Source organism: Amblyomma americanum, chromosome 7 (genome assembly GCF_052857255.1).
Source record: "Amblyomma americanum isolate KBUSLIRL-KWMA chromosome 7, ASM5285725v1, whole genome shotgun sequence".
NCBI lineage: Eukaryota > Metazoa > Arthropoda > Arachnida > Ixodida > Ixodidae > Amblyomma > Amblyomma americanum.
Window position 1 is genome coordinate 26,579,278 of NC_135503.1, and position 25,717 is coordinate 26,604,994.

General features: G+C 50.2%; 1 protein-coding gene and 1 non-coding gene across 7 annotated transcripts in view; both read right to left on the minus strand.

Moving 5' to 3' along the window:
• The window catches only part of LOC144098720 (uncharacterized), a 621,279-nt gene that overhangs the window by 170,273 nt on the left and 425,289 nt on the right, over positions 1–25,717 (minus strand). The gene's annotated exons all lie outside the window — the stretch shown is intronic.
• On the minus strand, positions 18,788–18,859 carry TRNAS-ACU (transfer RNA serine (anticodon ACU)). The gene has a single exon. It is a non-coding gene; the product is annotated as a tRNA-Ser (tRNA).

Consider the following 25,717-nt stretch of genomic DNA (forward strand, 5'->3'; position numbering starts at 1 on the left):
GAAGCAGTCGGTTAAGAAACAACGCAAGAACGCGGCAAGAGTCGTGGGACAGGGATGGAAAAACAGGAGTTTAGAGAGGGAGAGCTCTGCCTCTTCGTTCCGAAAGAGAAGCGAGACGTCGAATTCTTTTCTACCTCTCTTCTCATCGAAGGGCACTCTCGGTCGGTTATCTTCGCGCGCGCGCCAAAGAAAAAAAAAAAAGAGCGCGAGGAGAGGAGGTGGAGAGACGAGCTTGAGATGTTTACGCCGCTGCAATGAATAAAGAAACGAGGAACCCGATTCGCCGCCCCGGGGAAACACGGACGTCACGAGGAAACACCGTCGACGTCACGGATGTGTCGCAGGGTCGCCGAGGTGCAAGAGCTGCCCGTTTTTGCTAAGAAGCGCAGCAAGTGACGCAACCACCGGAAAAGCAGCTCTTCCTGAGAACGTTTCGAGGTTGTTCTGATCCGACATATTCAGAGAGCACCGCGAACACACGAAAAAGTTATCTTTCTGTTGTCCTTTCTTCTAATTACATAGAGACCACTCTCACCGAAAACGAGAGAAAAAAAAAAAGAAGGAACTTACAGGTGTCGCCGCCCCCGGCCGATTTCGCAATTAAAATGCATGCGTCGGCACAGATTTTTCTGACGAGGATCCCGGGGTCTACACTACACCTCCATTCACTTCGCAACGGTGGCAACACCGTCCTTTTCGCTAAGGGCGCCATGAGTTTGAATTGACTGGCAGGTAGACTTTTAAATGCACCTTTCTCGACATCTTCAGCTCCCCGACTAGAGTCAACATATCCAGAAAGAGCTGGAGATTCACTTTTTACTGAGAACAATAACAGGATAGAGTTGTCCTGAACAGCCATCTTGTAATCCCCAGGTGGTCGAAATTATTCCGGAGCCCTCCACTACGGCACCTTCTTCTTCCTTTCCTCTTTCATTCCCTCCCTTATCCCTTCCCTTAAGGCGCGGTTCAGGTGCCCAATGATATATGAGACAGATACTGCGCCATTTCCTTTCCCCAAAAGACCAATTATTATTATTAATAAAGTCGCACTCGGGATAACTTCATCATGATTATTGTACATCCCTTTGTTATTGTCCATCAACTCCATTTCTGCTTTATTAAAGAGACACTGAGTACAACACTGAGCAGGTCCGTTCCAATGCACTCGTGTACCCTGGGACCTCTTACTGCAATACTATGTACCATATCTCTGTACTGCAGGCTCGAGCTTAAACATTCCAACTGCCGCTCGAAGCAACTTTTGGCCAAGCTCGAACACAGAACTGGTACGTAATCTCACTACCACCTTTAAAACGATGTTCATTACTGAAAGTAGCCGGGCCAGTTGGTACATGCTCTTGTGTCTATGTTTCCTCTCGTCGCTGTCCCGTTTTCCGCGCGCTGTTTTCGCTGCAATCGATGCATTCTCTCTTGGCCAAGACTCCGGTCCCCACCTTACAGCTAGGTTACGAAACCGATGCCGTCACAATCAAAAAGAATGGCATCTAAACATCGTCACCGGCCTCAGGGTCGCTCGCGGCGAGCTCTTTTTTGACCTACCGGAGCGAGTCCCCGGTTCACCTATACAGATTGTCATACCGACGCCGTTAGGACAGGAAGCAGAAGAAAGTTGGCGCCCAGGCTGGTTCCAAGACCGAGAGAGCAGAAAACCGTTCCACATTCCTCGCCGCTGGTTTGCCGGCGTCGTCATGGGGGCCTTGGCTCAACAACCCCCGGCCGGCCGGAGCAGTCCACGCTGGCGAGCGCGCCCCTAGCGGCCGCCAGCCATTGCAACGATAATGAAAACAGATGACCGTTCACGGTGTGCCGGTCGCGAAGTATGCGCGCACGGAAACGAGTTGTCGGTAGCGGCAGGAGAGCGTGCCTGCGCGCCAGGACAAAATAGTAATAAAGGAGAGATGCCCCCCCCCCCCCCCCCCCCCCAAGCATGTCATAAAAGGAAAAAAGAAAACGGAGCGTCGAGCCGGCAATTGGGCGAAGCCAGGGCGTCCTTTTTAAAGGGGCTGAAGCGCTGGAAGGGAAAGGGGGTCGTCTCCCTTCACATTTGCCAGCTGCGTCCGTTCCCCCGCAGAAGCCAGGTTGCGCCCCTATAACGGAGGTGGGTGCTATAAGCATCGACGCCCACGGATCGGAAGCACTCTGATTTGCGTGCACGTTTCCAACAGGGTTTCGAGTCTGTGCGTAATGTGGCCCCGATTAGGGGTACCGCGCTGTAAGTCGCCTGTTGAAACGCCGACGGATCAGTCCTGTCGAAATCAGTAGCCAGAGCCGTGAGTGCTCGGTTTACCTGCTGTCTCGATATTTACCAGTTTGAGCGGAATAGCGCTAAAACCATGTGTGAAACGGATACACTGCGGCCTGAAGACGACTGCTCGCGTAGAATGCGAGGGCTGTGACAGGCTACCCCTAAACGTGGCGCCTGTGTTGACTGCGCTATTTTTTCTTGAACGTGCGATAGCTGAAACGAACGTTGGTCGTATCACATCGTAATGCTGTCACTTCATGAAAAAGACACAACGATGGACGCTTAGAATTCAACAGTACCGAGTAAACGCGATGCAATGTTTGCGTCGAGTTGCGGGACGCGAGCGGACGATGAATGACAGAGATTATACAGCCCGCAGAGTAAAAAGGAGAGATGAAGTGACGAGTGTCTTCTATGCGCCTATTTATCAATGTAATCTCAAGAAGGGACAAACGTGGGCTGCAAAATATATGGAGATAAAACAGTAGCAAGCATATCCGGATATCACTCTCCGACTGCAGTTCCTGCTGGAGCAGCGTTATCGTAGCCCATTGACGTCAGGCGACATGCGTGGGCGTGTGTACGCGCATGACGGGTATCAAGAACGTTTTCCAGTTATTGTCCAGCTTATCGCCGTCTACTGTGGGTCAGTGCACAAAACGCTCAGGAGGCGGTGAGCGTTTGCGCTCCATAGCGTGACGCGAACAAGCAATGCCCGACATGGTAACAATCGTATCGTTCGCGTGACCTCGCGCAGGAGCTCCCCGATGATTCCAACGCTGAATGAACAGATTTGTTCCCGCAGTAAATGAACAGTTCAGTTTGCGAGCCGAAAGAAAGCAGGACTTTATAATCGGGAAAACTAATCGTTTTCTGTATCAGGAGGCTGTGATTAACTGAACTAAGATCGTATTACCGGAACATTAATAACACTGATTCTCGATTGACGTAAATAGCTATATACCACGATTAAGCAGAATAAGACGCAACAGAGGCGAGAAGACAACCACAAGCTCCTCAGGTTGCGCCTCGTATATATTTTTTTCTTATCCTAACTCATGCTGCAACGATTAGCAGCGCAACATATCTTACAAACCCGGAACCCAGCTATGTTGGGTGTGTCATTCTGGGAGCGAATGGCGTCGACAGCTCTTAAAACAGTATGAGTTTAGGCCTACTAGGGCGATTAAAAGTCGTCATAAAGAAGCGTCAGGTCATATTACATAGCTCTGTGTCGGCTTTTTTTTAGTCTTTCGGCCATTGAGAGTTTCGAACGCACATTTTTACGCGATGTGAGGAGCGAACAGTTAAGGGAGACGGGAAGAGAAAACGCGCGCACCGCTGCTCCAGTACAGCTCTGAGCACTTGAACTCAATGCAGCCTCAGGCCAAACGGCAGTCAAGTTTCGCCCCTCTACGCCCTTTACTGTGCGCGCTCTGCCTTCGCGAAATCGATTTGTGTGACACCTCCCCTGCCGCCTCCCATATGTCCTGGTCCGGATTTGTAAGCGGAAATGGAACTCCGAAAGAAAGAAAGAAGAATGCTGAAAAAGGAAGCTGAACAGCGAGAGCAGCATTTCCTCCCCGCCTTAAGAATCCCCGTCTTCGAAGCTCTTTCACTCTCTCCCGTACGTCCGGTGGAAAACGCGGGCTTGCCCCGGAGTTTGGCGCCATAAAAAGGGCGGGAATAGCTCGGTGGAGGATGCCACGCCAAAATTTGAAAAACATACTACCCAGAGCGAAGTGTATGAGGTAAAAATGGAGCACGAGTATTGTAAGTAAAAAAGTCAAGTGCTGTCAAATTGTTTATGCTCGGTAATCAGGATACTTTTGTAATTTCGCTAACGCCAGGTCTGCCCAATTTGCTGTTACTCGTCCTTGAACTATCTAAACAACGATGGGAAAGATCAAAAGAGTCCATATCTCAGCTCAGTAAACTGGAGCAGAAGAACATGGTCGGCAGTGAATCTGTCGGAGTTTCCAATAAAAGGAAACTCGTTCCTCGGTGGCTAGGACTTTCCGAGCACGAGATCTCGGAACTTATAAGCGAACTGCTGGGTAAATAAACAGATGTTAGTCAAGAGTCAAAACATGCAACAGAATCGATCAATAGCTGGCTGGGAAGGTACTGCAGGACAAGCAACCATGGCTAATCCGCACCGCATCTCGATTACATCGCGCTTGAGCTCGCCGCCGAATAAGTAAAAAGAAGGACGCTAGAGAGAAGGCTGAAGTCGCCACAGAGCAAGCGCCGCTATCCTGGTTGAATCTCACCTTCGAGGCACAGCGGCCGCGGCTGAGTCATGCTGCTCTAGGAAACTTGACACATCCAAGGGTGGCAAAGACGCTGAAGATCCCTTCGCAGCGAGTGCGTCGATGCAGTATCACACAAGCCGAATGACGGATGAACAGTAGTCGTCCACTGTGATGGTCGTGAACCAAACAGCACAGTCTTGGTGACGACGCCCGCCTTTTGACGGACGGGGGAACTGCCTGTCACACACACACACACGCTGACTGAAACTTCGTCGATGAACGAACAATCCAGCGCTCGGCCCGCTCAACCCTGCCGAAAGGTCGCGCAGTGAAGAAACAGCTCTTCGGGCAGTTCCTCTCTGTGCAAGAGGTTTAATTTTTTTGTTGCAGAGCCGAGGTCCCACGTGAGTCGGTGGTCGTTTAGCAGCAGCAGTCACCAACGGCAACTGTCACACCTCGCGTAGGCCACACTACCCTCAGAGCGGACAACACCACGCGGCACAAAAAAGACCCGCACCGAAACACGCCGCGCTGCCGCCGACGGCCCGAAAACAAAACTGGGTGAGTGCGCGCACACAGCAAGCACGTCGATCGACAGCGGCAGGCACACCTGGCGGCGCTCTCCGCTTAGCGGGAACTCGCAACACGCACGTCCTCGCGCGGCGATCTCGCCGGGCCGACAATCGCTACGTACGCTCGCGCTTGCGGACGACTTGTTGCGCGAGGGGATGCTGGCGCCCTCTTTCTCTCCTCACGTCTCTCTCTCTCTCCCGAGCCATCTCTTTCTCGCGATCTCTTTCCGAAAAATCTAACCTCCTCTCCTACTCGGCCAAGAGGAGGAGGATTGCCTTTCCAGGCCTTTCTCGTGATGCCGCTCTCTTGCTCTCTAATATGCCTTATGCTTCTCCTCTTCTCGTCGACGACTAGCTCCGCCTGGGGCCCAAAATTGAAACCGCGCTTTCCACAGCACGTTCGCTCGCTTGCTTGCGTAGCAGCCCTAGAGGCATTACAGCGCAGTCGGCGAGCTCTGGTACATTGGTGGGTCAAGTAGCTTGGCATACGCGAGGTGTACTGTATTTGCCAAAAGTAACCCAGCAATGGTGTTTACTTCTCACCGGCGTGATGGGGCACTTATGGTATCCCTTAAGCTCTCAATCTATGTAAGGTAAGGAGAACTTTTGTCGTCAACTTTCGAGAGTCTTTGGCTTAGGGATTTCATAAGAGCTTCACTACGCGGCTGAGAAGCCGACGCCGTTGTTGGGTTAGTCTTGGCCACGGCAAGGACGGTAGGAGACCAAGTATCGGGACCTCTCGACCATCCAAGGGGCATGTCTCAGCCATCTGCTCATACTCACAGCGAAGAATCACGCATACCAAGATGGTGGACTCTCCCGTCCTTCTTTCTCTCATGAGTCCTTGAAACTCAATTCCATACTTCGTTGTTGATAACCTCAACTAATATCAACATCATAACTTTATGTACTGCAAACAGCACGACTCGGGACTTATGACACTTTTGCAACCAACTTTTCAAGGAAAGTAGCATGACACCGCCTCGTAAGGTTTGGCTTAATTTGTATCCTTAATAAAGTTCTTTGCTACTACTGCTTGAGCCCGCTTGCGCAAGTGCGCAGAGGTGCTCGAGCGTATGTATATGTGTGCACACGCGTTGCCTGAGGTGAGCGAGAGAGAAAGCTCAAGCCTGGACTCCTCGCGTCGGCCGACCTTGCCCAGTCCAGCAGGGTCGATTATTAGCGATGCTCTCCCCGATGCCGGCGGGCAAATGGGGGCCACGGCTAACACACAACAGCAGACGCAGCAAAAAGGCGGCCCCGCTCCGCTTATGTTTTTCCTTCTTCGTTCTTGCTTTTTTTTTCTTTTCCTCCCATCCCGCTCAGCAAAAAGCGGCCACGCCGTGTTTCCTCTTCTCAGCTTTTGTTTTGCCCGCTGGGCGTTGCGTCAGCGGTCACGTGACGCCGCCAGGATCTGCCCCCCGGCGTCAGAGCTTCTTCAGAAACGCGTACAGCGCGCGCCTCTCTCATCCGCCCCGGGCCTCACCTACATTCCAGAAAGGCGGCGAAGCGCCCACGGAGGCCACCTCATCCACATCAACCTAGCCCTCAACATCCCCACCCTCGACTTGCACGCCCCTTCCTCGTGAGGGCCAGCGTGCGTGAATCGTGGCCTCCCTTTCCCTTTTGCTTGTAGCTGTTTAGGGCGGCAGGACCCTGCAGCAGCGGCACCTTTGGGTGCGCTCCGCAACCATCACACGGTTCTGGGGCGATCACCAATGCAGGCTACATGTTTCGGCCACGTATACAGCAGGCGTCGCCTAACGGGCCGATGTCTAAGCAGCCTTCCAGTATAAGCGGGACTTGAGATACTGTTTATGAGACCAGCTCACTGCAAGAAAGAAAGAAATAAGGAAATAAATAAATAAATAAATAAATAAAGAAAGAAAGAAAGAAAGAAAGAAAGAAAGAAAAAAAGAAAGAAAGTCTGGGCTACATGTTTCAGCCACGTACAGCAGGCGTCGCCTAGCGGGCCGAGGCCTAAGGAGCCTTTTCCAGTATAAGCGGGACTAGAGATCCAGCCTATGAGATAAGCTCACTGTAAGAAAGAAAGAAAGAAAGAAAGAAAGAAAGAAAGAAAGAAAGAAAGAAAGAAAGAAAGAAAGAAAGAAACTATTTCACTCGAATAACGCACCGATTTCTCACGACTGCAAAACGTCTATGAGTACAATTTACAGCTGTCCTTCGGATTCCACACAAGCAGAATTGAATACAAACTGGCGGCTGCCTGTTTCTGGCGTTGGTACGGCTTCCTTCACCGTGGAGCAGGAGCTTGCATAAACGTAACTCAACTTCCATTCAGGGCGTGAAAATAAATGCAGTGGGTTTGAATGATCACGGAAAGGGCGGTGATCTCTGAGGATACGCGTGAAACAAATGGTGACGATCTCTGTCAAACGGATGTGGTGCTTTAGAGGCCCGTAAAATGGCTCTTAGTGCACTGTTGTTCTCCTAGCCCAGTGTTATGTCCGATGTTCCAACCATCTGTCACGAGTTATGTTTGCATCGAGACGCCCTCTGCACAAGTATCGCAAAAATCAATAAGGAATTATTTACCGGCCCTTAGTGGTTTTGCTTCTTGCACAGGAGACGAATTAGACGCCGCATGGTGACACGCAGCTATTGGTCGAGAATTCTTTACGTCGCACATGCCACGACCGGTTTGTCGCTGCATCTAAACGTACGCTAGTCAAACCTGAAAAAGAAATGACAGCGCCAAAGTGGAAGAGGCTGCCACATAGACGATGGGTGCGTTAGGGCATTTTCCTTTTAAAGACTGAGAGCTGGTGTATCTCACTGAATAAGGTGAGATACTGCATGAAAGCTGAGCAAAGGAGGAAAGTTAACCGATTCTAAGCGAATGGAGATAAAACTGGGCAACTCTCATGTGTGAAACAGAGTCGGATATAAGGGCTTTAGTTCAGCGCAGACGTGTGTGGAAGCTACACATTTAAAGCAGTGCGTATGATGAGGCCTGACCTCACTCGCTCGATCAGATAAGGTAGACTTCGCAATGCTGAATCGAAGGCGTGCTCCGGATGTGATTAAAGCTGTGTAATCAGCATCGTTTATCAGCGACGCATATTATGAGGCTGATAACGGCACAACGTCTTAAATGACGAGTTAATTGCACAGAGATGCTGCGCAGTGTGAGGCTGATAACGGCACAACGTCTTAAATGACGAGTTAATTGCACAGAGATGCTGCGCGGTGTGTGCGCTGTTGGTGAACTTTCGAATTCAAAGTGCGGAAGGACGTCTAGGCCAAACCGGTTTCGTATAAATCGTTTTACCAGCCTCCAGCCAAACTTACACATTTTAGTTTTTTGTGACTTCCCGTGCGTCAGCAACAATGCTACAGTGCATAAAAAGTGGCGATTAAGCAGTCAGTAGCATTTAACCCCAGCCTGTTATGTCATTGCTGTCACATCCATTGTCGGGACAAAGCCCTGTCCCACTGGCCTCCTATTAACATTGCCCTGAGTGTCAGCTGTGTCCACCCTGTCTCCGCAAACTGGCTAATTCCTCTCCAACGTAGTTAGTATACGAGGAAGTAAAGCTGACGACACACAGCTTATGTATTCTTATTTATTACCATTATTATTTACATATGTTTTTGAATTCATACAGAACAAGCGGCTCGGCTCACGCGACCGTAAGAAGGAGCTTCTGCACGATCGCGGAGGTCAGAAGTTGTCATCTGTCACCACTTGTTTGACTCAAAGCATCTCGACCAGCCTCTACCTTTACTTCTTTTTGTAGCTGTTTCATAACCGGCGAAATGCCAACTAATTGAACTTTGCCTGAGCGCAGACAAAAATAAAGATAAATATAGTTCGTCACGAACAAGAAAAGCAGCCAGGAAGCGAGTCGGGCAGTCAAACCTTTTTTCCTCAAGCTTCAAGAACCACCGCCACTCTACAAACGCGTAAGCGCGCTAAGCCTTTCAGGAAGAGACAAATGGTAGTGGTATGGTCTCGGTTTGGTTACATTTACAGCCGCCCCTATTGAGAGTTATTTGCAGACTAAGCTCCTGCCTCCGACAACCTATCTAAAATGCACGAGGAAATTGTGTACAAATAGAACTGCCCTTCTTTGGCCAGCATCGTGCCAATGGAGGAGAAAAAAAAAAGATCTATACCTACGACACTGAGCCGCTCTATAGGCAAAGCGTGCGACGCAACAAGAAAGCAGCAAGCAGCCGTACAGAGATTGAGAAAAAAAAAAGATAGAAACCAGCGGGAGTCAGTCAGGCGTCGGAGAAGTGGGCAGAGCGCGCGCGCTTAAATTATTGGTTTCCCGTTTTGGTGCTCTTAAAACCGCCTCTCTTCTTTTCCGCCTGCGCCTTTCAATTCCGCACTGGTACCACAGTGCCCCGTGTCCGCGTATATATGTATAAACACATACGAGGCTCAACAGCCATTGCTGGAGTTGCTGCTGCTGCTGCTGCCGCGGCGTCAAGTTATAGGTTGCCCCGCCGCAAGCGCGCAGTCTTCGCTTGAGTTTCCGCGTCGCTCGCGCAACCGTGTACAAGTGTGAGGGGTCTGAGCTGACCAGCTTTTTGGGAAGGCCGGCCGGCCGGCCGGTCGGTCGGTCGGCACACTGACGCGAAGCATAACTTGGCTTCAGTGACACACTGGCACATCGACCCGGCTCAAATGCACAGCCTCCTGCGGGGAAAGCCGCTTTCGCAATACACTGCCGCCATGCGTCTCGACTGAGTGGATTGCGAGCGCCCCCACCGGTTTCATCCTGAAATGTGTCGGATTAGGGACACACTATACTCCCTGAACGCAGCAGCGCTGCTATTTCTGAGTCCCGTCTGGAGCGCATTCAACGCGCCGCCTATTGCAGGTGCGTCTCCTTTTACCTTCATTTCTCTTTTTTTTTATCTTGCGTTAAGGTACGAACGGAGACGCGTTCGTGCGGCGACAATCCACAAGCCTAAGCCAAGCCAAGCCCGACGCAGAAGAAAGCTGTCCCTTCTATTCGGCGACAAAGCGCTTCTCGCATCGCGTCCGACGGCCACGCTTCTTTTTACGAGAGAGTACGGTGATGCATTTGGTTTCCGTTTTTACGTGCCTATAAGTGGCTTTCCGCCGCCATATATGTCATCCGTATGCTACCTGCTATCAAGGCCTTCCAAATGTACGCGGGCTCGAAACTGTCCCCAAAAAGGTATAGACAAGTGAATTGAAGAATGTTTCGAAGTTCAACTGTCAGCGTAGAAAAAAATGAAAATAAATAAAACGCAGCCACACGACCCGACCAGACTCGCCTTGCACATCAGGTCCTTGTACACGACGACGCAACACGCAGACCGCCAATCCTCTTCCATACCTCCTCCGTGTAGACTACGTAGACAAACGACGAAAGAGACAGTGAAAGTGCCTTCTTAAGGCGAGGTTGGGGGGGGGGGGGGGGGGGGGAGGCTCTTAAAATTCGAAAACCAAACAAGGCGACCACAAGAGTGAAAGCGACCACGACGACTTGTCGCCGACGCGCGAGTCGATCGTTCAGCGACGCGTGCGTGCAAAGTATAAAACGAGCAAAGATTCCCTCGCCTCAAGAGCGCGCGCTTGTAATCTGGAACACGGCACTGATATGTCGGACAGCACGTATTCGAGAGGATGACCCCCCTCTTCCCTTTTGCAGAACGCCCTGCGCCCCCAGCCCTGCTGCTCTTCTTGCCTACACGCGAACTACTTACACCCCGCGATTTGAGGGTCTGCAGCCCCAAGCAAAACGCGAAGAGGATTACGAAAAAACAAAGAAACAAGCCAATATCAAGCACAATCTTTCACTCTTCTTTCAGATCCTCTTTCTCTGCGCCTATATCTCTCTCTCTCTCTTCTGGTTGCAGGCGACGTTCAGATTACACCGGAGGCAGTGCAAGCTCTCGCGACATCAACGGGTCGGCGTCCTCGATGTGGCCTCAGCTAGACCAGACAGCCTGCATCGAGGGGAGCAGTGAGATGCCGGCCGCGGCGGCTTCGGAAACCGCGGCAAGAGACACAACGGCAGCATTGGACATGTGCCCTTACATATGCCAGACACCCGGGGGTCGGGTTACGTTCGCTGTGGTCTGCTCGCCTCATTGAACGTTCGTTAAGTTTGCCTGGCTGCTTCAAAACACGCCGAGATCTACAAATAAAAAAAGGGGGGATGAAGAACGATAAAGCAAGCAGAAAAACGAAAGGAGTCAGGGAAGCCAGTTCGCAGTGATACTGCTGGGAGGTCAAGTGGAGAAGGTTCGTGAACCGTGCGGCGACGGCGGTGCGGTGTCGCATGATTTGCGCGGCTGTGGTTAACGGCGAATCTGACACGATACAAGGGGACATTATTGGGGTTGGCTGCGGTTGACGTGTCTGCAATGGTGTTATCGCTGAGCCATCTCGAATGGAAACGAGCCTTCGGATTTGCACTAATCTAGCCTTCTTTGGAAATGACCAGATGGTGATTTCCCCCCCCCCCCCCCCACGCACCCTTTTTTTTAACACAAATCTCGGCAAAATAAGCGTCCTGCAAAGGACGCTGATAGTATTGGCCGGCAAATGGCGAAGCCGCTTCGCATTTCTCATCATCACCATCATCGCATTTCTCATACACATGTAATTCACACACAGTGTTTAAAAATATATTTTTGCATATTTTGGAGTTCTCGTAAATGCTTGGTGGATTTTTACGCGTAGTTAGCAACACTACGTGGCTGTGAGCCGCGCCGTAGTGAACAGATGCTGAATATTTTTGATCCTCTTGATGTGGTTCCCTAACTCGCACCCCAACCTCGGCACATGAGTGATTTAGCATGAGCTCGAATGAAATGCAGCTGCCACAGCTGGAATCGAAGCCACGACATTTGGCAGAGCAGTCCAGCACTGCAGCCATTGAGCCATTTACATTACAATATCCTGATAGCATAGTGGCCGAATAGCAGGATAGCGTTAAAAGAGTACGCAGAACAAATATTCTAATTCGCAGCGGATGTTCTGCAGAATATCCTGCCACTCAAAAGTACCCTTCACTAATGCACATCTCCTCTATTAGTAGAGTCCTTGTTATTGCTTACCCTCAGGAGTCGAAGTGTGCGCATTTAGCGCTATTGCGAACATGTGCATAAATGTTCACCATGGAGGCTCAACACGGAGGTTCACCATGGAGGGTCATCGGAAGACCAAGAACGAACACAGCGCATGAGCACGTGTTATAAAAATCAATGACGCCATCGCCTACGGTGCTCAGCGAAGGAAAACGCCATCTGGAGGCCAGATCATCCGTAAACACACATGCAACGAGGTTCTTGCACCGAAGAGACTAAGCCGCTGCATGGATAGCGACTCCGAAATAAACGCGCTGAACCCTAAGGGCAGTTGTCTAAACAATCTATACAGTCCCCCCTGCCAAACCGCGTTCTTCCGTCGGCACAGTACAGACATCAAGCACAGAATATACGTCTTCAAGGAGGAAAGGCTGTCAGGACAAACAGGGGAAAAAAGAGAACAGCCGCCAAGATGCTCGTTCCTCATCCAATCGTGGCGCTGCTATCAGCGCAGGCCAGGGCACGCGGCGCTGTTGTGCGCGAGTTCCGGCGTAAGGCCAGGGCAGCCAGCGTAGGCGGCCATTGAACTGAGCCGGCCGGACAAAGGGAAGCCCGCGCCAATTGGCGAGCCTCGTGCGCCGCCGCTTTTAATACGCATCCGCCGGCTGCGCGCCCTCAGACCCGCATGGTCCCGCAAGGGAGCGTGTATGCCGGAGGCTGATGCATGTCCGCGTGTGTATATATATAGGAGCAGGGTGCTGCGTCGCATTCAGCAACGGGCACTACGCGCGCTTGCGATTCGGCGAACACGTACGCGCGAGCCCCCGTTTGTGAATAGCACGATACTCGAGGGCTTTGCGCTTATTTATTTTTGCTTGGGCGACGCGTGCGACGAGAAATACACGTGCGTGTCAGCGCTTTTCGTGTCTTCTTGTATCTTCTACGCTCGTATGTGACTCTCCTGAGACAAGCAAGCCCGTCTTTTTCACGACTGTAGCTGAAGCTGAAGCTGACCTGTAGCTGAAGTGACCCAAGCACGGGACGTATTTTCGCGGTTAAAAAAGGAAATTTGCAAGGGAAATGAAGTAATCAGTGCAAACTGAAATTTGACGAACAGAGAGAGAGAGAGAGAGACGTTCCCAGATCACTGCCTCGAGGAGAAGGCGATGTGGCAATGGCTCTCGCGCTTTAGATGTGAATAGAGATGTTCCAAGCACAGACCGAGTGATTCCAGGAAAAAAAATATCGAAGCCAGAAGCTACCACCTATAAGTTGAGTTGCTTACGTGCTTGATTGACCAATCATTGCTGGCAGAGAGCGTCACAAGACATCGATGAAAGAGCTAATCATGTTAAAAGAAGCCAGTAGACAAGTAATTACGTACTCTGTAGTTTTCTCCATCGACTTGCTTTTCACCCTCTCTCCTTCCTCCCCTTATTTTTTCTCACTCTCACAGACACAAACAGCACCTAAATCGCATAGATAGAGGATAATCTTTGTCTGAATAGCCATCGCCCTTACGACGCTATTTATTTGCGGGCTAAACGCTTGCCTAGCGTGCTCTTTTCCATTATTCCGCTGCATGAACGACTTGTGGCGCTTTCTGGGGCGTGCGCGTTGCAACTAAGGCCCGACAGGCTGACTGATGTCACTGAGCATACAGCAACGCGCACGAAAGCTACGTCAAGGCATGCGCATCGCATAAACATCATACCCTTCAAGCCAGAATAAAAATGAAAACGAAACTACCCATCTGAACCGCTAAACGCTGCCATATACATGGAGTGGACTCTCTCAATGACAAAATTAACAAAGAAACACTTATAGGAGACCCGGGCTGCAGTATGGCTGCCCTTTATTGCTTGCGGCGACAGCATCAGAAGCAGTAGTCGTTATTTTTCACACCGACACCGAGCCACAGGTCATTATATTTCGAAACACGGCGGCTTCTATCAGCCTTTCTAACGCTGCTGCACTGCGAGGATTAGGCACTTACGCGCATGCGTCCTCCTTCTCTTTTGAAAAATGCGCTTGCCGCGCTACCTCGGAGAGGGGCGAGCCATGATTGACGAGAGCTTCTCCACCAGAGGGAGATTCGCGCGCGCCGGAACGCACGCAAGAAGCAACGGCGTTGAGGCGACAACGGCCGAAAGCAATAAGGGGGTGGGGGGGGGGGGGGTGGAGGGGGTGGGGGGGGGTGGAGGGGGTGGGGGGGGGGGCAGAAAAGAAAGAAAAAAAACGAAAGAAGAAAACACGATGCGAGGGGTACGAAAAATGCCGCGCGCCGTGGGGATTATGTCAGCAAAGAAATGTAGGACACTTCACACGCGGTTTCATTACAGCCCCGGTGAAGATGGAAAAGAAAGAAAGATGAGGGCAAAGAAAATGACAGAAGAAACAAAGAAAGAAGAAGAGGGGGGGGAGAAAGCTCCATAATAGAGGGAAGAGTGCCTCGCGTGCCTATGAGTCTGTGTGTGCGTGTGCGCGCGTGGGGACGTAGGTCCCATATACCTGCTTTCCACGCAGTGGCGATGACGGCAAACAGCGAGCCGGTGCAGAGGCTGCTGAAGGCAGCCCCGAGTGCTCGCGCGCTTTGGAGACGCGAGAATTGGAAAACGCCCAGAGCGCACACAAAGGCCTTTGCGGAGCGCGCGCGACGGTGCACAGCCTCTCTGCAGCTCTTGCCTGCGGGACCTGCGTGCGAGGCGGCCGAGAGTTCGGAGTTGTGTTTGTGAGCTGTGTGTGTGCGCGCACACACACGCACACGAGACGGCAAAAATGTGTCAGCTGCGCGTTCGAGTGAGGGGCCGAACGAGCTAGCGGCCGACCGCGGGCGACGGTGCGCGCGAACGAGTACGCCAGCTAGCTCGGAGGGGACGACGAGCTTACGCGAAAGGAAGAAGAAAAGAGGAATTCAGAACGGGACGCCCGTGGCCAGTGACGTGGCGAAAGGAAAACGTGAGAAGTAGGAGTAGCCGCGCGGAGACGATGCTAGGTGATTACCTCAAGTTAGTGTTTATTTGAGCACTCGAGTGCGGGAGCGCAGAAGCACTATACGAAGGGGGCGGTGATTAGGTTAAGGGAGATATAAATCCTTAAGGGTAACACTGCTCGATATGGGTAAGGGAATGGATTCCAAGAGAAGGGGGCGGCAGAAAGTTAGGAGGGCGGATGAGATTAAGAAGTTTGCGGGCATACGGTGGGCACAGCTGGCAAAGGACAGGGTTAATTGGAGAGACATGAGAGAGGCCTTTGCCCTGCAGTGGGCATAGTCAGGATGATGATGGATCATGGATCACTTCACCCCATGACCTAGTTTACTCGCCAGTTCAGGAATGGAAGCCGAAGAAAAAATTTCACTTTGAGCAGGGGCTATACGACACCCCTGACACGCCGAGATGAAGCATAAGCGCTGAAATGCTGAAAAGGCGGTTTTGCTGTGCGGCTCACGATATCATGGAGCTTTTTCTTGTAGCCCCACAATGACAGATTGTCGTAAAGCGGCTTTGACAACGGACAGCAGAGCTAGTCAGACAGCGCTCAGAATATATGCCGAAGACGCAGTCATCAAGAAGTGAGGTCACGTTGATGTCAGCGTCCGATCCTACACGCATGAGTACACAATGCATTAAACTCAGCTTCACCCGAATTCAAACCCGAAAGGGAGCGAAGATTGGTTCAAATTATGCGGAGTTGGAATTAATTAAGGTGTGCTCAGTTAATGAAATTGATGTCCATAGTACCAAAGTATCACTTCGAATAAACCAGAAGTTCGAATTAACGAGATCTAAGTATAAAATCTGTGCCTGGTATCAGCAACTGTATGATGCCCATCCTGTTATGGGCCGTCGCGGTGGCTCAGTGGTTTTGGCGCTTGGCTGCTGACCCGAAAGACGCGGGTCCGGTCCCGGTCGCTGCGCTCGAATTTCGATGGAGGAGAAATTCTACAGGTCCGTGTACTGTGCGATGTCAGTGCACATTAAAGAACCCCAGGTGGTCGAAATTTCCGAAGCCCGTCACGACGGCGTCCCTCGTAGCCTGGGTCGCTTTGGGACGTTAAATACCCATAAACCAATCATCTTGTTATGTTGGCGTACACATGGCGAGAATATATATTTTGTAGTCCGTAAACGAAATCTGCCACGGTGCCAACTATTTCCTAAATGGGATGAAATTCGTTTGTATTCCAATTCCCCCCCCCCCCTTTTTTTTTCACTGCACGAAAAATTTGGTGTTCGCGACTGAACGAGTACCATTCGCCACCGCAGCAGTCACGTGGACAGTATTGATTTGATTACACTGCATACTAACCATGCCGATGCCAAAGCCCATTTCGTGAGCACGATGCAATAACTGACTACTGAACCCCGAGTAACATGCGAAAGCCAATTCAAGCTATGGCCCGAGTACGCACAGACGCTATATCAAGTCAGTTAACGCCTTCCACAGTTGTATTGAAACTTGTTCTCTCGCTTCGGTGCTTCCTTTCGTAGCAGCCAGCAACTCCTTGCAGTAACGCATGCATATACATCCAACCATGGGACGCAGCAGGAAAACTTCAAAGAACTCTGCATTCTGCACGCCATCATTCTTTTTCTCGTACTCCCAGCAACCGACTTCAAATGAGAAAGGCTTTGAGTCGCCGGAGCCCAGTTCTCGTGGGAAGACGGCCGAGGTTCTCTTGGGCGGTCGCTCTTGGCTTGTCCTATATTTGGAGTCCCAGCGCGCGTCGCTCTGTGGCACCTTCGTCCCGAGTTCCTTTCTTGCTTATTTATTTTTTTGCTCATTGACACATTCACACGAACCCCCCTCTTTATTCTTGGCCAGCGTAAGGCGTAAATGCGCGGCTCAAAGCGGGATGCCCAGGAGCCGCTTGAAGAAGTGACAGACGAACGCTCCGCGCTGGAAGGCCCAAAACTGGATCGGCGGCCAGCGACGCCAATCACTCACGAACACCTATTCGGCGCGGCTCGGAGAAGCGTTACTGGCTGGAACCTGCACAGACGTGAGCGGAGCAGTATCGCGTCTAAAAGCGTCTCGTCAAAGAAAGAACGGATACCGGGGAGGCGCTTCGCTCAGACACGCTTGCACGCAAGTCCACCGGCGACGCCTCCATTGGAGCGAGCTTCGCGTTTACACGCGTTCGCGACGCTCCGCCAAGCCTCAGCTGGACTCCCGTGACGCGGGACGACCGCGTCAACAAAGCGAAGGCTAGTCCTGTCGCATGACAATGTCCGTGTCCGAAGGCGTCAGAATCCGTGCGGCCGAGGCGGCGACGGCTGAATAATGCATGCGGCCGGGGTATAGTGCGCGACGCTCGACTTTTCCGCCAAGCCTGGAGTAGCTGAGATACAAGCAGCGGCGATGTGTCGCGTTTTACACTGCACTGTGCCACGCAGGGTGTTGCGAAGACCGAACGTCTTTCTCTCTTTTTGCGTGTAAGACTGCGTCTGACCGCGCTCTGAAGTTTCGCGTGGTCTCTCATCGGCGCACCTCGTTCGCCCGCCCATTGTCTTCTGTTCCCAAGCAGCTGTCAATGTCGTGTTTCTAAAGCATTAGCATGCGCTCGCTCGCTCCTCAAAGACGCTGCACTCTGCCCTTGCGTCAGACTTAAGATGCAAATTTTTTAAGAGCGTTAGCTCTTACTCATCACGTTTCTCGATTTCTTGGGGTCTCCTGCCACCTTCCTTTCGGCGTGTAATTTTCAGTCTGAAGAATTCAAGATGGCGGCCCCCGATAGTAAATCGATATAGCAACCCAATTGGTGATTGATTGGTGACGTCACTGATATATCTAATTGGTGATTGATTGGCGATGTCACTTATAAATACAAGATGTCGGCCAAATAATGGTAATTAATTGATTACGTCATTTATTAATCCAATAATTAATTGGTATGACCCACTTCAATCTCATTCATATCAATTCTAGTAAACCAAACAGCTAATGCTTTTTACTTCAATGTCTTCCAGACGGTGTCGGCATCTTTTTTTTTTCAGGAACGATTTCGTTATAACGGGACATCATGAGACGGCAATGTCGACAGCGCAGCCGCTTAAACAGCAGAAAAAATAGCCACATGGAGCTAGCGTTTTAAACAGAGCTTTCGTTATCTCCGTGAAAGAGGAGATATGCTTTTTGATTTTCAGCATCCAAATTTGAGGGTCTGGCCAGTTTCAAGATCCAGTTTACGAACCCACACAGAACAGAGGCTTGTGAACCGCATTTAAAGTTTGAATAGGTACGGTGGATGTATACCGCATTCGGTAACGAAGGAAGAGATCCGCCATACATAACCAAGACTACAGTTGCTTCGCTTTGACTTAAATTTCGTGATGCAAACTGATACACAATAATAATAATAATAATAATAATAATAATAATAATAATAATAATAATAATAATAATAATAATAATAATAATAATAATAATTGGTTTTTTGTGGAAAGTAAATGGCGCAGTATATGTCTCATATATCATTGGACACCTGAACCGCGCCATAAGGGAAGGGGAAAGGAGGGAGTGAAAGAAGAAAGGAAGAAGAGGTGCCGTAGTGGAGGGCTCCGGAATAATTTCGACCACCTGGGGATCTTTAACGTGCACTGACATCGCACAGCACACGGACGCCTTAGCGTTTTTCCTCATAAAAACGCAGCCGCCGCGGCCGGGTTCGAACCCGGGAACTCCGGATCAGTAGTCGAGCGCCCTAACCACTGAGCCACCGCGGCGGGTACACAATAATATCAGTTTCCAACGTTAAGAAACGCTACATTGCTGTGATAAGAAAACGGCCTTCCCAAGACCTTTCTGTGTGCCAAATGGACAAAGTGAGGTTGACTATCTCGGGTGCTTACCCGCAAACCCCTGAGAATACAAACGCTGCATTACGGCACGTGTTAAATTTAAAAGTCTTCCCAGAAGCAGAAAAAATGCAGTGAACCATGTCAGTGAGAGTTTCTGTACTCAGCGCACTTCAAGCGACCCGTCACGTGACCATGTATCAGCCGCGTCATGTACCTGCGCCTGCAGTGCAAAACAAGCCTCGAGGTAGCGGTAAACCACGTGCTGTGCAGTGCGCATTAAACAGCGAGCTCCTTTGACATCCTCCGCAGCGAAGGCTATCGGCCAGGACATCCTTTCTATAACATAACGAACCAACCTTGTTAAAATTTTCGATTACAAACTAACCGGCGACCCATTTGCGCCTATAAGACCCGCCTTGTACAACTGTCAGCCACCGTATACACTACAGTTTTCCCTTCAAATTTTCTCACGTAATCGATGTATGGAAGGAAAGAGCTTCTCGGAACGGTTTCTTGACCCTCACGCCCCGTGCGACTCCGTCGGAAAAATGAAGAAGCTGTGATTAGCGGAAAAGATGCAAGCCCGTGGAGCGCGTTCGCCGCCAAAAAAGTTTGCAGGGCCGGTGCACCAGGAACAAGACGCACACACAAAACAAGCCACAGACCACGGCCATAATGCGATGACCGATTACCATTTTCAGAGTACGTACATTGGACGCGGGGCTCACTGCGCAAGATAACGAAAGACTCGGGAAACGACAGAAGAGGAAAAGGAAAGAAGGCGAAATTCGAGGGACGTGACAGGGAGCACGCACGCACGTACGCACAGACAGACATCTTTGCAGTGGCCAGCAGCTAATGCGTCGAATGCGTCGAAGAATTCGGCCCAAAGCGGCATGGTGGAGAATTCCGCACCGCCCAGCTATGGCTGCAGGCCGAACGCTGCCGGTCACTGCCAGATAAACAGATACACGAAACTAGAGCCGGCAGGCTACGAGACCGGATTTATAAAAACTGCACTGCTGTGGCGAAGAAGATCGGGTCGGCAATGCGAGCAGTCGCCCCCTTTCGCGCCTTCTGACAACCGGACGAGTCTCTGCTGCCGCGACCCCCCCATATATACGGTAGGGCTGGATCGCTTTTTTTTTTTTAACGCTGGTCTCGCTTTCTCGGTTCGTGTCTTTCACTGACCATTGCTCGGTGTTGCATGCGTACTGACAGGGTGAAGTGAAGGCAAACGGGACCGTTGAAACGCACACAGAGGAGCTAATGTTTAGTTTGGGAGATTACATATTTCTGTGGTCAATTATCAATTCGTAATGACGATTACCGCTCTTAGAATGTGAACGGGCATGGTTTTCGCCTTCGCGTCTGTATTTTCTTCACATTTCGATTGTCCACGTTTCATTTGAAGTGCTCGATGTTATTATTTCTAGGTGAGCTACTGGCCTCACCGGGCAATCTCATTGGCATTGATTGGACTTATTACAAGAGTCAGCATAATGTTTTGGTTACGAAGGTTTAACATCAATATGGATTGTATTGCGAACATCGTTCGCAAATGCTTGCGACAAGGACGCTCTTTGTCGATGTTCCACTCTGACGTTTCCGACAATTTTCCAGGACTTGGGTGTTTTTCAGGGCGGGTAATACCGTCGTATATGAATCGCTATGGATTACAGAGAATAACATAAAAATCATGGGATAACTAGGAAGGTCGCCTAGCCCATGGACGTAGCAGGACGCTACACAAAAACTGAGTTCAGTAACGCTTCCTGCAATGTCGAACGCGCAACTGTACTATAATGCACACAAAAAGAAACTAGTCGGCGCGTGCAAACATCTGCACTGAACGGATTGAACGAATCGTACATCCTGACAACCGTAAAAGGCAGCAGGAAACGCCAGGCAGTGTAGTAAAGTTCGGTTAGCTACGCGTGCCGTGACAAGACATGCACCTTTTTCTGGCATGCTTATATATATGAAACCTCGCCAGCAGTAGATTACTGGAAGACGAGTTGCCAAGCCCACCAAACAAGCCTCAGCACAGCAGGGATCGAACGACGCGCGAAGACGCCTCTGAAATACCATCGCGTCAGACGTTCCCGATGGGCGCGAGAATGGCAAGATTTAATCGCACGGCCGGCGCGAAATGCGTCACTAAAGCGCGAGCAAGCTCCTCCTTCCTAAAGGGCGTGGTGGCCACCACAACCCGCGCGTATGACGTCCACCAGGACAAACAACACGAGCGGCAAAAAGAGGGGAAATAATTTCACCGCGACGATCGACGAAGACCGCCCTCGGAAGGCAGTCTGCTATCATTTTAGCGAGTTTCCCTCTCGTTGGTCTTACTACAGGCTTGGTGTCGCTCCTCCTCTTCCGAGGGATCTCTCTCTCTCTGTGTCTCGTCAATATATTTTGGTCAAGGAGCGAAAAACGCTTCGCATTTGGCTTGGGGCGAAGACCTTGACGACTGTTGCTGCCTCGGCCAGAAAGAAACTTCGTCGCGAGTCGTCTCTCCTCGAAAACGGGTCCTCTTGGCAGCCCCGGAATTTTTCCATTATTTGGCTGCGCGGCTCCCAAGCCGGCGAAGTTTCCGAGAACGCTGGTCCGCCCGACAGGCCGCTCTGCCACTTGTGAGCGGAGGGTTCTCTCCCGGAGAAACGCGCTCAGAGAAGGACGCGCCGATCTCTGGTTGTGACACAAGCGGAGCAGCAGCACGGCCTTGTCACGTCTTTCGTAGATGACGTTGTATTATAAGGCAGCTAAGAGTGGTCGACAGCTTTCAAAGCCGTGTATAGACGGCCAGCAAACACGCCAGCCGTGCTCAACACAAAGGCGTTTCGGGGGGAAAGCCCTAGATCACAGCCTCTCCTCTGACTTCAAGGTCGGATGGTCCAGGAGTTGTGACGTCAACAGGAGCCTAAAATAAAGCGGTTAAGAAGAGCTGAAAATTCTTTGAAGCCGATATAGCGAAGAGATGGGTTTGAAGTTGTCGGCTGTCAATGACACGACATTAACCCGATCTTTATAGCATGACGAGTCCTGCGGAGATTGTTGATGACTGACGCTGTATATTTTTTCAAACCACGTTAATCCTCCGTCCAGCCATGAAGCGGTCCTGTTTCTTGAGAGACCGCATATAAGTTATTCAGACTAGACTGAGAAGACGTCAGTGCTGTTGAGCAAAACAAAACGTGCTGGATTTGCTCGCACCACTGAGAAGAAAGATGTGGATTTGAAGCAGTCATATTGGTTTGGACAAGGGTCCTCTGCCTGATGGGGATTGCAGAATATCGAAAAGGTCAAACTAGTAACGGTTGTGGTCATACTACATCGGGGATAATAATGGTAATAATGATTGATGAATTAACACCACGAACAGAGTTCGCCTGCAGTTATTTAAAGGGACACCGAGGTCAAATAGAAGTTTGCCTGTATCAAAAGGGTAGCGCATTCTAATCACAAAGAGACCGCTCTCACCGAAAGGGGAGCGTTTATAAGCTACAAAATACCTAAAAACAAAACACACGTGTCGCCATCAACGGATGGTTTCGCAGGCACAATGCGCACGTCGGCACCGAATTTTGGAGCGGATCCCAGAGGCTACGCTACCTCACCATTAAATTCAAAATGGCGACCACCCCTCCTTTTTGGCAAGGACGTACCAAGTTTGAATCGACTAGCCGGAAAATTGTCAGGTTCAGATTTCTCAGCCATACAGTTTTTTTTTTTTTTCTGCCGGACAACTGTTAAAGTACCCAAAAAGAGCCAGGGAATCAATTTTTACTGATCACAGTAAGCGGACGGAGTTGTTTTCAGTGCCCCTCTAAAATGTGTCATGCCATGTCAATTCTCTTATGCAGAAAACTTGGTCCGTTAAGCCATGTATAGGACTTGGACGAACCAGGCTCGTCATACGCCGTCATGACGAGTCCAGCTTGTCGTGTGTCCGGTTTTAGGCGGGTAGGGCTCGTCCATGGGCATCTTTTTTTTGTTTATCGGCAGGTGGTAGCACGGGTGCCAAATGACAATTTCGGTACCATTTTCGAAAAAAAAATGTGTTCATTAGGGGGTTAAACTTGATTTTCTGGGGCGTATTGCGCGTTTCCCAATTATTTTTTTTTGTAAATAAAAGTGCTGAATGCCATTGAGACGCAAATTAGATTTCAGAAATATGGCGACTTGGTCACATTAGCGAGGCTTTACGTTTTATATCCAGAAGTGTCACTAGTCCCATTAGTTCTACTCGGTTCGCACCAAGAAAACGAATCCTAATTGAAACAAACGACCCTCATTGTATTCGAAAACAACAACACATATGAAAAACTGCACAGTATATGAAAACACGCCTCAGCAGCCCCAAGTTCTCTCGAGAGCACCCCAAACAAAAAAAAATTGATCGCAGCTTCCACCCGCAGCATCTTCCAAGAGTGCACTAGCTTATATCGTTGGCTGCCTTGCAACTTCGACAGAAACAAAAAAATGCGCAGAACCCAAAAAAGTCCGCGGTGAGTGTTCATCAGACAAGGGTTCAAACCGCGCGAACGGCTCCCAGACTCACATTCAAGGCGATCAGCACAGCACTGCAGTTTGAGGGGTTCCAGCGTTTGCACTTACCTAGAAGAGACAAAGAGAGAAAATACGGCGTTATTTTCGAGCGTAAAGACACGTAATTGAGGTATTTGCATACAGGCATATTGAAAACGAGCGTCCATGTGGGCTGCTTGTGAAAGGCATTAACGTATATAGTAGCATATACGTACAATTCCGCATATTCATAGTGCTTATAAGAGGGCTTAACACTTGTCCAGCACGACCGAACTGTGTGTTACGCAGCTCCCAAAGCAGCTGCAACCAGGAAGGCAAAACAAAAATGACGATGAAATCCAATGAGTTTAACTGCACATGCTTACATACGGACCATTTTTAACCAAATGTTATCGCTAGATATAGCGTGTTCAGCCCGAAACACGCCCAGAACGTGGTCGAGAAATGCGTTTTAGCCTTTGTACGTGTACCTAAGTTCACGTTTAAAGCTTACTATGTAATGCGCAAAATTTCACTGATAAGCATATTAGAGAGCAGGCAGCACGCGCAAGTTCTGACATATTTCAACTGATCCTCAGTTGCACGAGCAATAGATAATTCTCGATGGACACATTCGAGAGAGGATACATCGAAAAAAAAAATATACATACAGACAACAAAAACAAGGTTTTAAACTTTTAAGCTTTCTTGTTCCCCGATAAAAATCGTCTATAGACAGTCTATAGACTCCTTATAGAGTCTATTGCCTTTCTCTAGATATTTATTTCTGTCGATTCATAGTCTATAGACTCTCTATAGAAAAAAGTCTAGTAAAAGTGCGTGGCCAAAAATCTATAGATTGTCTGTAGACTGTCTATGGGATTTGCATTGCCTATAAACTGTTCTCTAAGGATTGTCCATAGACAGTCTATAGACTTTATAGACAGAAGCCTGTGGAGAGTCTATAGACTGTCTAAAGAAATTTTTGTAAAGGATTTCACTAACGAGAAGAGCACGCAGTGAAGCAGCGTCAGCATTGAATAAGAGGAAGCAAATAGCCCGGTCTGCATTGGCGGAGAAACGCTTCCAATTAGCATCAGGCGGAGTGATGATGTTCCTCGTTACCATCATTAGTTTCGTAAACGCGACGAAATCATTTTTTTTCGCAAATGGCCACACGGCGCCATACACATCACCTGTCAAATCCTTGCGGACCACCCGCGATTTCAGATCAACGAAGCCAATTCGAGGACCTGCCGATTCGTACACCGAAGAGACGTCTTCTCCTTTAACCCTAACTCGCTCCAGCTGCACTTACAGCTCGAAACAGAGAGCGAAAGTAATCACGGGAGCGTGCAACAACGGTTGAGACAGCGAGACAGGTTCGGGATGAATCGCCACGGCGCACCTCAGTGCAATAATAATAATAATAGGAAGAACGTTCCCTGTCGGCACTCCAACGGCACTGTGTTTGTACACAGCGCTGACAGCGCCCGCAAATGTAAATGAGTGGGGCGACCGCGTTTAAACGCGGCAACCAGATACGTGCGTCGGGAGCACGCTTTGATTTAGCGAAAGAGACTATTACGCTGCGCGGCCTAATGGGGTCTCCCCGAAACGGCCTTTCGGTTATTAGTACAGCCCTACGTTTCCTTCTACCTTTGTGGCCCCTGCACTGCTGTGCTCTGAATAAGTTCTACGGGGAAAGGGGACCGCGTATTTTATATTACTGAACTCGATACGCCTGCATTCGTCTTCCCCGGCAGGCATTTAAGTAATTTAGTACACACACAAAAAAAAAACTATCAGGGGCGTTTCGAGCGGGAGCGCATTTGGAATTAACGAGGGCGGCTCGGGCAATTACACCACCGTTCCTTCCCGGAGGCAATGAGAAGGGGCGGCCAATGCCTCGAGTGACCCATCGCCTTGCCCCCCCCCCCCCCCCCCCCCCCCCCCCCCCCCCCCCCCCCCCCCACTCCTCAGATCATTGCCACCTTCGCGAGCAGTAGCGGGTGGTGCTCTGCTCCAGCGCTTGGTTCGGTTTAATTTCTCCTTCGCTGGCCATTTTTCTACCTTCCTTGTCAACCCCATGGAACCCCCCGATGACAGATGGGAGCGTGATATCGCGTTGCTGCCTTCATCGCCGCCTCGATTTCCCCGCGCCTGGAACCAGATGTAGCGAAGAAACCTCGAAGTCAGCGAGGAAAGAAAGAGAAGATATTGACTGCGCACTACGTCGCCCCAGTTTTGTAC